General features: G+C 39.2%; 1 long non-coding RNA gene across 1 annotated transcript in view; it reads right to left on the bottom strand.

Annotated features, from left to right (window-relative positions):
* Positions 1-3,821, bottom strand: part of LOC107181639 — an 8,445-nt gene extending 4,624 nt beyond the window's left edge. Inside the window, exon 1 of the long non-coding RNA XR_001512309.1 lies at positions 3,640-3,821. This is a non-coding gene — a long non-coding RNA (uncharacterized LOC107181639). The remainder of the gene's footprint in view (positions 1-3,639) is intronic.
* Positions 3,822-12,631: the final 8,810 nt, after the last annotated feature.

Below are 12,631 nucleotides of genomic sequence, written 5' to 3'. Positions count from 1 at the left end.
TGGAGGGTGATGGGGGTCAATGCCTGAGGGCTCCCAGTATGTGAGAGGGGGCAGGCTGGGCTGAGGGACACTCCCCCTCCCCCCCCCCACACACACCGAGTGCACAAATTTCGTGCACCGGGCCCCTAGTGTGTGTGTGTGTGTGTGTATATATATAAATTTATTTTTTAAAAGAGTAGGGCCTAAAGACATAACATGAAAATGTGCCATTGAGGAATATAATTTACTCAACTCTCTGCATCTGAGGTTAAAAATAGAAAGATAATAATAGTCATTATTAATACTCCTGGACCTTCGACACCCTTCCCACTGTAACCACACTGGAATATTCTTCAGATGGCTCCCTCTCGCACTGGCCCAGGCAGGGAGCATTTCCCCCAGCTTTCTGGGTGATTTAACACATCAGGGAACGAGTCTATAAAAAGGCACAGTGCTTTCCTGTGCAGCCATTCCGAGCTTCAGAGCTAAATTGCTGTCGGTTCTACACATGTGATTTCATCTATGAAATTAGGGCAAGGTTGGAAACTGACGGAGGAAAAAAGTGATTTATTATATTGTTACTATCCCTTACAAGCGTAGGGCCGGCTGCCTCCTTTTGTCTATTCGTTTAAGGCAAGATCAAGTTTAACGCGGCCATTATCACATCCCCTCAAAGGCACACTCTGGTTCAAGGCTGCAGTTGCTAAGCACATTCCTGGGTAATTGTGGTGTCTTGATGGTGCCAACTCTTGCCCTCAGCGCGATCAGTGCTGGTACAGCAGAAAAGAATGGATGGAAAAATGTTTGGATTTCAAAGATAACAGGAAGAAACTGGAAAACAACTACTAGCTAAGCCTGTGAGGTTCGGTGGAGACTGGTATGGGACTGTATTTTTCCACTGACGGCTGACAATGAGCCCGGCTCCAATGGAGCTTTTTTCCTTCCTTCCTTCCTCGAGGTTACCACCATGCTAATGACCAGTTCTCTTGGGAAAGCAAGAAAAATGGATCTTGGGTTTAGGCTTGTTGTTCTCCTATCCATTACAGGACTGAAAATGTGTTCTCCCACTGAGTTTTCTGCTTGTAACGACAGCACTCACTTCTAGAAACTAGAGTGCAGACACTGGTTTTATCACTAAGGCAAATGCGGCCTTAGCAGCCCCTGGGGCGAACCCTGTCCTGCCATGTCCAACAGGCCCGGCCACTGTCTTCTTGGACGAGACGTCTCACCTCCTGGGCTTTATGACAGAGACCTGACCCCGTTCCTCTCGCTCGGTGTCCGGCTGACCCGCTCTTTGCTGGCTCGTTCTGTTCAACATTCTCCTCCCACCTGGCAAATCAGAGAGGTGTGTGCGTGCGTGCGTGCGTGGTTAGTCTGTGTACAGGCACAGATCAGACTCTGGGAGTGAGCACAGAGTTGGGAAACAGCAGAACCTGTCCCATGGCTTTGGGCTCGGTCACAGTACTTGCTACCCCTTGGGCGATAAGCAACATCTGGGAGGAGATGAACTCCCTGTGCTCTTCAAAGGCTGTGTGAGTTTTTCAAGACGTCTGAGGAGCTTAGCTCTATCGGTGGGTATTCTTAAGGGTTTAGTTCCCAGTCAGGGATCAGCTCACCATCTCTGTATTGGTAGGTCTCTCTTTTCCTTACTCTCTCCTTACAGACCTCACCCCCCATGACAGCTTTAACTTTTGCTTCTGGGTAAAGGCTCCTAATTCTCTCCTCCACAGGCTTTTGTTAGGTCACAATCGTGTATGAGCATCAGTCTAGAAATTAAAAGCATAGGATCAAGGGCCCAACTGCCTGGGTTCAAATCCTAGCTGTGCACCAATCATGTGGTGTAACCTTAGGCAAACTACTTACTTCATCTGTGCATCCATGTCATCATCTGTAAGATGGGGATATAGTGCTTACCTTAGAGGGCTGCTGTGAGATTAAATGAGGATAATATATCACCAGACATACAGTAATTGCTCAATAAGTATTTTTAAAATATATTTTATTGATTTCAGGGAAGAAGGAAGAGGGAGAGAGAAAAACATCAATGATGGGAGAGAATCATTGATCAGCTGTCTCCTGCATGCTCCCCACTGGGGATTGAGCCCATAACCCAGACTTGTGCCCTCACCAGGAATTGAACTGCAACCTCCTGGTTCATAGGTCGATGCTCAACCACTGAGCCACGCTGGCTGGGCTGCTCAATAAGTACTTATTGCTGTTCTGCTCTTTAGCCTAGAGTAATGCGCATACCCAACAAACCTTACAAATAATTCCAAGTGATTTTTGAACCCACTTTTTTTGAGATTTCCAACAAATTCAAATTCTCCAGGTTCAATGATCACTTCTGTTTCTATCAGACTAGTTCCCCTTCAGCACTGAGCAGTCTTTCCTGGAAATACTTTATCCTTGGATTCCCAAGATTCCACTCTCCAGGGCTTTCCTCCTACCACGTCGGTTTACCAGTTATGCAGAGGACAGACTCGTGCAGAGAGAGAAGGGAACCCAAGTGGTGACATTTTGCATAAGCAAAACTAAACTAGGAGACAGACGTTGGTACGGCCGTTTGGATTTCATAGGGAAACTTTTTGCCACAACAATTTGCTCTTACCGCGTGTGTATTGATGGTGATATTAAAGTGACTTAAGGGCAGGAGAGTGGATAAAGCATTTTCTGATCTGGAAAGTTCTATGGAATGAATCATAGATTCTGGTTATGCTGTATTTCAGGAACCCAAAAAACACAGACTCCAGTGAAAAGGAATATGTTCCTGTACACAGCTGGTACTTAGCCAGGTGATAGTCACCAAGCTTTGAAAACTGAAATATCAGAGAAATAAGATGACCTCTGTCACCTCATCAAGGTGGCCTGTGGCAGGTGAATACAGCAAGCAGATGAAACAGACACCACCATGATCACAACAAAGATGGTAGGGGCCACCTTCCTCGTTATGGCAACAGTGGTAATCTGGCTTGTCCTGGGTGGTCCTAGTGTATACCTGTTGTAGATCAATTAATCCTACCAGACCTGAGGCCCTGAACCTAACTGTCCCCTATACCTGGGCTTCTGGTTCATAGGTCGACGCTCAACCACTGAGTCACGCTGGCGGGGCCCTAAACTGTTTTACATCATATGACTGCCTTATGCTGATGAGACTTCCTTTTTTTTTAAATATATTTTTTATTGATTTTTACAGAGAGGAAGGGAGAGGGATAGTTAGAAACATCGATGAGAGAGAAACATCGATCAGCTGCCTCCTGCACACCTCCTACTGGGAATGTGCCCGCAACCAAGGTACATGCCCTTGACCGGAATCGAACCTGCGACCCTTCAGTCCGCAGACCGACGCTCTATCCACTGAGCCAAACCAGTTAGGGCGAGACTTCCATTTTTTCACTTGAGCATTGTCCTGACAAATGCATTACATTAGACTCCTTGCTTTGCTATAGGAAGCCACACTAGACATCACAAACAAGTCTCCATTTTTGGCAAGCTTTCTGAGCATAACACAAACTAAACTAAGTTCATTCACCCAGACATTGCCATCACAAACTGTGGTGACAGGACCCAACTGCCTTTCCATGGGGCAAGAGTAGGTCCTCAAAAAACAATAAATTTCACAGTAAAAATGTTCAACATGTAAAGTCTGGGGCTGCAACTTACTGAATGTAAGTCAAAAACAGCCAATGAAATTTCAAAAACACCAACGAAAATCCAGGATGGCTTTGTATTGTAGACGGGATCTCTCCCTCTATCTTTTATTTCATCTGCATCAGCTCCCAAAAAGGAAAAGAAAATACATTAGAATAATAAGCAGTTATAACTATATTTTCAGCTTAGCAATTTCAGCCCAATTTTCAGCAGTAATGTTGCATTAGAATCAAATATTTCCTAGCTGGTTTAAAAACACAATGAAAATCTGGGACTTTGGGAGCTCGTGTGAATACAGTTTTAACTTCTTACTTTCAAAGAAAAATGAGGTTTAACATAAAAGAATTAAAGCAATGTCCCCAAAGGTTAAGAAAAAAAAAAAGAAAAAAAAGAAAACTCAACTTGCTGTACACATTAAATAATTCAAATCAATGATCCTTTTAAGCCCTTAGCAATGCATGAACCAATTGGGAAAAAGCAATCTGATACTTTATGCATTTAGGGGGCTGCATTAGAAAGACTTTTAGTCTGCTTCTGCTTTTATAAATGCAAATGTATGCAGAGCAGACAGACTGGGATCTGTACAATTTAACAGTGATCAAAACTTGTAATTTTAAAAAATGGGACAGATGTCCAGACCAGTTATAGTAAGATGCTTCTTACTGAAGAAGAAACCAAACAAACAATCCAATCCCACCTCCTCCTTAAAGAGGAAACAAATAAACAACGCAACCACAAATTAGAATAAGTTGTATATCATCTTGTCTCTTTCATAGATTCGTAACGCTGAGAGGCAGCTTGGGATAGTGGAATAAATAGTTCTAGCATGTATCACCGCTACAAACCCAAAACACAGACATGAGGGGAAGTGTTTCCCCATCAGGGACCAGCTGCAGGTTAAAGGTTAACTTGGAGAGGAGCTAAATCTCTGGTTCTGTGTACTATGCGCTCCTTGAGCTACAGACAGGAGAGCAGCTGGACATCGGCTTTACACAGCCAATAAATATGCGGAATGAATGGCATCTTTATTCACTCAAACTTGAGTGCCCACTTCCTTCCCCTACTTGGCACCTCATAGCTCCCAAGGATTATCTGACGATATGGAGTGCTCAGAGTGTGCAAGGCACTGAGGAACTAAAGATGAAAACACAGAAGTTGCTCTCAAAGAGCCCACTGTCTTGTGGGGAAGACACATAAATAGATGATTAAGATGGGGTGCTAAGTATGGCCGTGAACGTATGGAGGAGGTGCATGGCAACTGAGAGGAGGATGGATTAATTGTGACCAGGCCATCAACAGAGACTTCACTGCTATAAACCTTAAGTCTTGAAAAACTACTGGGTGGACAAGGGAGAAAAGGCATCTTCTCAGCAAAGGTTAAGTAGGTAAGAAGGCACAGAAAGGGCAACGGGGAGAGAGGGAGCACTGAGGTTGCAGGCATTCAATCAAGTCTTCGTTGGAGAACGGCTATATGCCAGGCAAGTCCCCGTTACACTTTATCTAGACCAGCGGTTCTCAACCTGTGGGTCGCGACCTCTTTGGGGTCGAACGACCCTTTCACAGGGGTCGCCTAAGACCATCGGAAAACACATATATAATGACATATTGTTTTTGTGATTAATCACTATGCTTTAATTATGTTCAATTTGTAACAATGAAAATACATCCTGCATATCAGATATTTACACGATGATTCATAACAGTATCAAAATGACAGTTATGAAGTAGCAACGAAAATAATTTTATGGTTAGGGGTCACCACCACATGAGGAACTGTATTAAAGGGTTGCGGCATTAGGAAGGTTGGGAACCACTGCTCTAGATGCTAAGAATTTAACCAGGAATGTCGCCATCAGCTGTATTTCAGAAGAGCCACTCTGGGGTCACGGTGGAGGATGATGACACTGGGAAGAGGCTGGAGGTACGGAAGCCCGGTTATGGCTACTGCAGTAACCCAGGTGAGAGATGATAAGGGCCTGTGCTAAGTCAGAGTCTATGGGCTGGAGAAGGGATGTCTGGTCATGAGATAGACTCAACCAAGCTTATTGACCATTCAGCCTCTGCTCCATTTTCAAACAGCTCCATCCTTATACTGAGCTATTTTGTAGCCTAGCTGTATACTCTGGAGAAATTCAGATGTGATAGGTCTGAGATACTGGGTCTGTATTCTTGCTTGACTGCCAACAGTGAAATTCAGAGAAAATATTTATATGCCTCAAACAAGCAAGCAGACCAACAAAAAAGCAGGTAGAACATACATTCCAAATGCTCCCTAAATCTCCTGCCCTAAACAGTCACCTGCAAGAAGAGAAGGTAATGGAGAGAAGGCAGTTTTGTTTTTTTTTAAATCTTATCTTTTTTCAACTTGAGCTTCATAGATGTTTGCTAGGTTTTGAAATCTTTCACTTTCCTTTATAAATTAATCCCTCTTCCAGTGGGTCTAAGGATTTTGTTAGAGTCTTACCTACAGTTTTAGAAGAGTCCTTTAGCTCAGTCCAATCGACATCGCCAGAGCGAGATGGTAAACAGAGGCAACGTATCCCTACTATCATGGGCCCTGGTCTGGTGTGTGGCAGTAATCAGGGAAGCCAGATTAATACACTAGTGAGCTTTGCTCAGGAAAATGTAATTTACATTCTTTATGATAAATGTTTCCAAACATACATAAAAGGAAAAAGGAAAATGAACTCACATAAGATCTCTTTTCAGATTCGGCATGATCAACCTTTTGCCACACTTGCTTCATCTATCCTTTTTTTCATTCTCTCTCCCTCCCTTTCTTTTTTCCCTATTCTTCCCTCCCTTCCTTTTTCTCCCTTCCTCTCCTTTCCTTGCCGTAGTACTGTTAAGCAGATCTCTTACATCATGTTGTTCTGTCCCTACATTTCACAGTATCTCTAAAAAAAATGATATGTTCTTTTATAAGCATAATACCATGATCACACCTGACCAAATTAATAATAATTCTCTAACATCATCTAATACCAAGTTCCCAGGGAGGTTTTAGAAATTCAAAGGCTTGATACTTCTATGGTTTCTCTATGAAAAGGCTATGCCACAGAAAACCTTAATAAACTATCGGGGAAATTTTCTTTATACTCAGCTTAAATTTTTATCCGATTACTACTTAGTATGCCCCCATGCATTATGCTAATTAATTAATCTCCTTTTTTAATAGTTACACATTTCATATATTTACAAAAAAGGTATACATTTACCTTGTTTTTCCTCAGTCTTTGCTTGGCTGAGTTGTGCACATTTAATTCTTTCAAGCTTTCCTTATTAATCAATGCCATCAGCCCCTTAATCATTTTGGAGCTTTTCTTTGAACATCATCCAGCTGGTTTCCATAAACCCAGTCATGAGTAGCCAGAAGCAGATGTCGTATTCCAAGAGTGGTCTCCCCATTTCTTCTCTGAATGCTCAATCCCAAACCACAAGAGCCTTCTTTTCTGTCATATTATAACAGAAACAAATGTCTTGTTTTCTGCTTTTATTTCCAGTTATTTTTTGGCATTACAGCAAGTGTTTCATTCCTCCCACTAAACATCTGTGCTTCCGATCACTTTTCTCCAGATGTCATACACAGAGCCTTTGGGCGTCAGAGGCCCAGCTCTGCCACTCTGGCTATGTGACTCATGGCAAGTTACCTAGTACTCAAGGCCACTTCAAGTTCTTCACCAAAATAAGACGCAGACCCATCCTTCCTACTTCACAGGATTGTTGGCTGGTCAAGTGAGATGATGGAAGTGAAAGGGGTTTACTCACTTTAATGGTATGTATGCCTGTGTCTACTAAATATACTTTAGTACTCGATATACAAAAGGTGAGCATCTACATTCCCCAAAGATTTTTTTTTTAATTGGCATCAAAAGCCTGTTGCACCACTTAATTATCTTTGCTGCCAGGTTACTCTTTGTCTACCAAAATATGTCTTACAAAGCATTTTTTAAACGTAAAAGGAAATATTAAAAATCTGCCAGTAACAGGATTACTTCTATTATATTCTAGTATATTCCCTCCCTACCACCCGGCTCTATTTTTGTTCATCAGTTTATGTTGTTCATTATATTTCATAAATGAGTGAGATTGTATATTTATCTCCACCTTCGGTCCTTGGGTATCAGGGTTCTCTCCTGTGAGTTTTCCATTGATTATTCAGGAAGCCTTTCCGTATTTCAGTTGTAACTCCAGCTTGTTCCTGGGAGCATGTCCATGTGCATCCTCCTACTCTGCCGCCATTTTTAATCTCCCCAACCATGAGAATTTTGGATTCATTCTTCTCTTACATATAGATCAGTTATGTGGCATTTGCTTCTGTTCACTATTTGCTCAGTTCTAAGAATCATGCTCAACACTTTACCTGAATGACTTTATAATTCTATAAAGTAGACACTATTAATACCCCCACTTTACAAATGAGGAACGGGGGGGGGGGAGCGGTTAGGGGAGTTAATTAACTGACCTAATGTTAACAGCTGATGATCGGAACTTGGAAAATCTACAACTCCAGAGCCCATGCTTTCAACCACGAGTATAATTTAACATTTCAGGTGTTAAATAGTTGGAAACCCGTAACTATAGATTAAATTCAACAAACCTATTATATCTCAGACTCTTTGGAGAGATGTGAAAAAGCACAATCCTTTCTTGGAGGCTCACGGTCTGGTCATGGAGGAACTCAAGGCTGTAAAAAACACATTAGAATACTCATCATGGTTGTCATTATCATAGGCAACTACACCAACTACCCAATGCTCAAGAAAATACTACTCATACCAAAATTCAAATTTACTGAGTACCATCAATTTTCATTTAAACAGTCCATTCAAATGTCCAGTATGTAGTAATATTTTAGTTTTGAGTTTTTTATGACCTTAATCCGATTACTGCCCCAGACTCAGTTCTAACTGGGCTCCCTGTCCTGTATTTCTGCCTCTTCAGTTCTTGCCACACGACTGCCAAATTAATCTCCTAAAAGTAGAGCTTCCATGTGAAGCGTTACTTAATTCTGGCTTTCAAGGTCCAAACGATGGAACGCCAATCTGCCTTTGTAACCACATACTGACATGAATGTTCCTCTCCATCCTGACCATTCTCCTCTTCCTGAATGTGCCTGGTACACTGCCATCTTTGCCATCTCTCCTCCTGAACTTCTTTCTTCTCTTAAGTCTTTGAATAGTATCTACTATTCAAGGCGCTCCTCCTCAATGCAGCCATCCTGATCACTGTGTTCTCCCTCCTCTGTTCTCAGGAATGCAACAGAAGTTTGCAGAAATTAATTACTGCTCCATTAAATAGCACTAGCATTTGGGGAATACCAATCACTGACACTTAGGGAGTCTCTTGCACCACTCCTTAACTTTTTTATAGGTACATTTCTTGAGTTCCCATCTGAAGTATGTGAAAGCTTCTTAAAGGCTGGACTACGTCTTCAAGACTTTTGTCTGCTCTACATTGTTTCTCACCCAAAGGCACTCATAAATCTTTGCCAACTGACACATTTAAATGATATGGAATAAAATCACCTAATCATCACCTTTAGATCATATAGCCAATTGTGTGAGCCAAAAGATTATTAATAACATAAGATATCTAGCCTCTAAGTTACTCATGAATTAACTTGGAGTTGGGAAAAGTTACTTTTCTATGCCCTAATTTTCTCACCTTAGTTGACTTATTTTAAAAGAATTACGTCAACTAATGTCAAAAAGTACCTTGACTATAGGATTGCTAGTTCATTAAATGTTACTTTAATGGACCAACAGGTTATTTTCTAAGGATATAAAATTAGCTGTAATATTATGGTGTCTCTTTGTATATAGAGTTCCATTTCTAGCAAAATCAGTGGACAAAATAACCTCAACGTCCTGGCAACTATAAATGCTGGGGAAAATGTTAAAGCATTAAGTTTATGCTTGCACTTCAGATGGAAGCTTCAAGACAATGTCACTATCATCCTAAGAGTGAGAAAAAAAATGGAAAACTTCTTGAGCCCATGAGACAGCTGAGGTTGCAAGGAAAAATAAACTCAGAGGAAATATGAATTGTTTCAGTTCTAAATTGCATGGAAGGAAGAGGCAAGCATCCTAAAAGCAGGTAAGATGAAAACAACTAAGATTGTAATTAATTTGTAAAGGCCCCAAATGACAATTTAGAAATTCTGGGAGTCTCAGACACAAAGGAAGTCACTTCCTAGTTTCTAGGCCTAGAACTATGTAAGAAACACGTATTTAACAATTTGACTAAAAAGAAAAATAAAGTTGGTACTTAAATAGTAGACTCTTGGGAGAAAACTTTTTTGGATGAGCCTTAAAATGTTAAGTTCATCTTGATCAGTTTCAGCTGCTTAAAAGAGCTATGAATACTATTTTAAAGTTTAAATAAATTTTAGATATTCAGCCGAAACCGGTTTGGCTCAGTGGATAGAGCGTCAGCCTGCGGACTGAGAGGTCCCGGGTTCGATTCCGGTCAAGGAAAAAAAATTTTAGATATTCATACTCATAAATATGACAACTATAAAATCTGAAGAATTATTTAAATTATTTAGCAAAAATTAAAACATGAAAATAAAATTAAAAAACAACACAAAGGCCATGAAAATACTTCTACCAAGTATTACCTACATAAATAACTCATACAAATGTATAAAGAAACCATAAGACATTTATTTATAAAAATGAACAAGGTACACAAAAAGCCACATAAGAGCAAATTAGAGCAATTTTAAACTCTCTCTTATCCTTACTAAATTAGCAGCAACATATCAAACCCCCACCTAAAAAGCTGTAAGCTTTTAGCGAACTGATAATATTGAAATGGTGACATTTAAATGTTACATCTCTTTGGGAAAGCAATAAGGCAAACATATTAAGAATGGTAAAATTGTTCATATTATCCCACTTAATAATCCCACTCCCAGGAATTTATCCTAATAAAATAAAAAATAACTTAAGTGTTCAGTAATAGAAAATAGTTTAAATAAACTGAATATGAAGTCATATGAATAAAATAATAATGATCAAAACTAATTACATATCCAATAAAACGAAGTAAAAAAAAACCCAGCCAATTAAAAAGAAATAGGTATTTTAAGATTGTAATTATGCAAACAAAAGGGAAAATATTAATACAAAATTAAAGTTCTGAAGTCAGTGCACAGGGATGGTGAGAATTATGGGGAATTTTCCCATTTGGCACAATTTTCTTCAATGTTTTCAATATAAAAGAAAAAGATTATTACTATTTTCAAGTCACTTGTCTATTCAAATAATCTCTACTCTTCTCCATTAGTAAATCATACATGTCTATTTTTGAGATGCAGAACAGAAATGCCCCTGTAAATGTTCCTCAATAGGGACCTTATTCCTCAATCGGGACCTTCACTGCAGTGTGTGAACACATTCCAACAGACGAGCAGCCATTGCCACTTTGGTTCACAATCTGCAGGGCACTAGATAGGAACAAATAAAGCTGTAAACTTTGAATTTACAACTGTGTGTGTTTGGCATTTTAGGTTAATACCTTGATATCAAACTCTTTTCCTTATAATGCTCTGTGTCATACTAAGAATTACTTTTAGTATTTTCATTTAAAATATGTGGCTAATGTGATGAAAATACTCTCCTGAAGCAGATACATTTTTATATTGAGTTTCTAATAGGTTAGCCATAAAGAAAATCATGTTAGTTTTCATACTGAACATTTTCAAGTTAAAGGTTGCAAGTAGGCAACTACCTTAAAAGAAATGCAATCCATAAAAATCAAGTCACTCTTATGTTATGAAAATTTTTAATGATTCCTCTTTTTGAAGCTATACTTATTGAATAAATGAAGCAGGACTTAAACATTTCTAATTTCTACAGACTGGCTGCATAATATATTGTTCTTCCATAACAAAAATATGAAACTCTCATTACATAGAAAATTTGCTATTTTGTAATGTGACTTTGCTTTCAAAATTATGTTAACAAGGGAGAGAAAATTTTCAGTAGGCTACTTGTCTTTTTTTAAAAATATTTTTTTATTGATTTCAGAGGGGAAGGGAGAGAGAGATAGAAACATCAATGATGACAGAGAATCATTGATTGGCTGCCTCCTGCATGCCCCACATCGGGGATTGAGCCTGCAACCTGGGCTTGTATCCTGGTGGGGAATTGAACCATGTCCTTCTGGTTCATAGATTGATGCTCAACCACTGAGCAACACTGGCCAGACATCAATAAGCTATTAGAATGAAAATGTTTGAGAATAACTTTTTAAATATTTAGAACAAAAGAGATAGCTGGAAATACACGGTGACTATCTCTAAGGCTATAAATATCATTTGAAAACAAATTAAAAAACAATGCCCTTCAGAAGGTGTGAATAAATACTAAAGAATAAAAACATTTTTAATTTAAGATACATTCTTTAGCTTACTTTTTAAAAACTGCTATTTACTAACATAGTACAGGGTGGTCAACTGTTAAAAAGATCAGAAAAAGATCTCATAGTTCCCAAAATATACTGGGCTATCCTGTGTACTAATGGTAGAGGCCAATTTAAACATTTAGTCCTATATTGACATCCCTGAAGTGGTAGCAGCAATAATTTGGCATAATTATAAACATTTATTTTAAAAGTTTATTAATGTCCAAGACCTAAACAAACATGACTATTACCAAATAAATGCATCCTTATCAAAGAAATGTTCTTAATAATGGCAAACTCTCCAAAACATAAAAATAGTTAAATAACAGTCTTTTCTAACATTGTGTAAGAATTTCAATACAACAGAGTCACCAGAGAGCCAAAATAAAGTCAAAGTGACATTAATTTACATTAACTTTTGTGATGACAAAGAAACATGTAGCTCTTACGTCATTTTTCTTTGATTAGAAAATGTGTTCAGCTTTTTCACAGGAAAAGACTTTGAAACAAGATCAAAATCAGAAAGCTGATTTTCCTGAATCCAATCTAACCACATAATATTCCAGAACATTCCATGGTACGGCAAACAGCT

This window comes from Myotis davidii, unplaced genomic scaffold (genome assembly GCF_000327345.1).
Source record: "Myotis davidii unplaced genomic scaffold, ASM32734v1 scaffold107, whole genome shotgun sequence".
Taxonomy (NCBI): domain Eukaryota; kingdom Metazoa; phylum Chordata; class Mammalia; order Chiroptera; family Vespertilionidae; genus Myotis; species Myotis davidii.
This window is presented reverse-complemented; position numbering and strand designations above follow the sequence as displayed.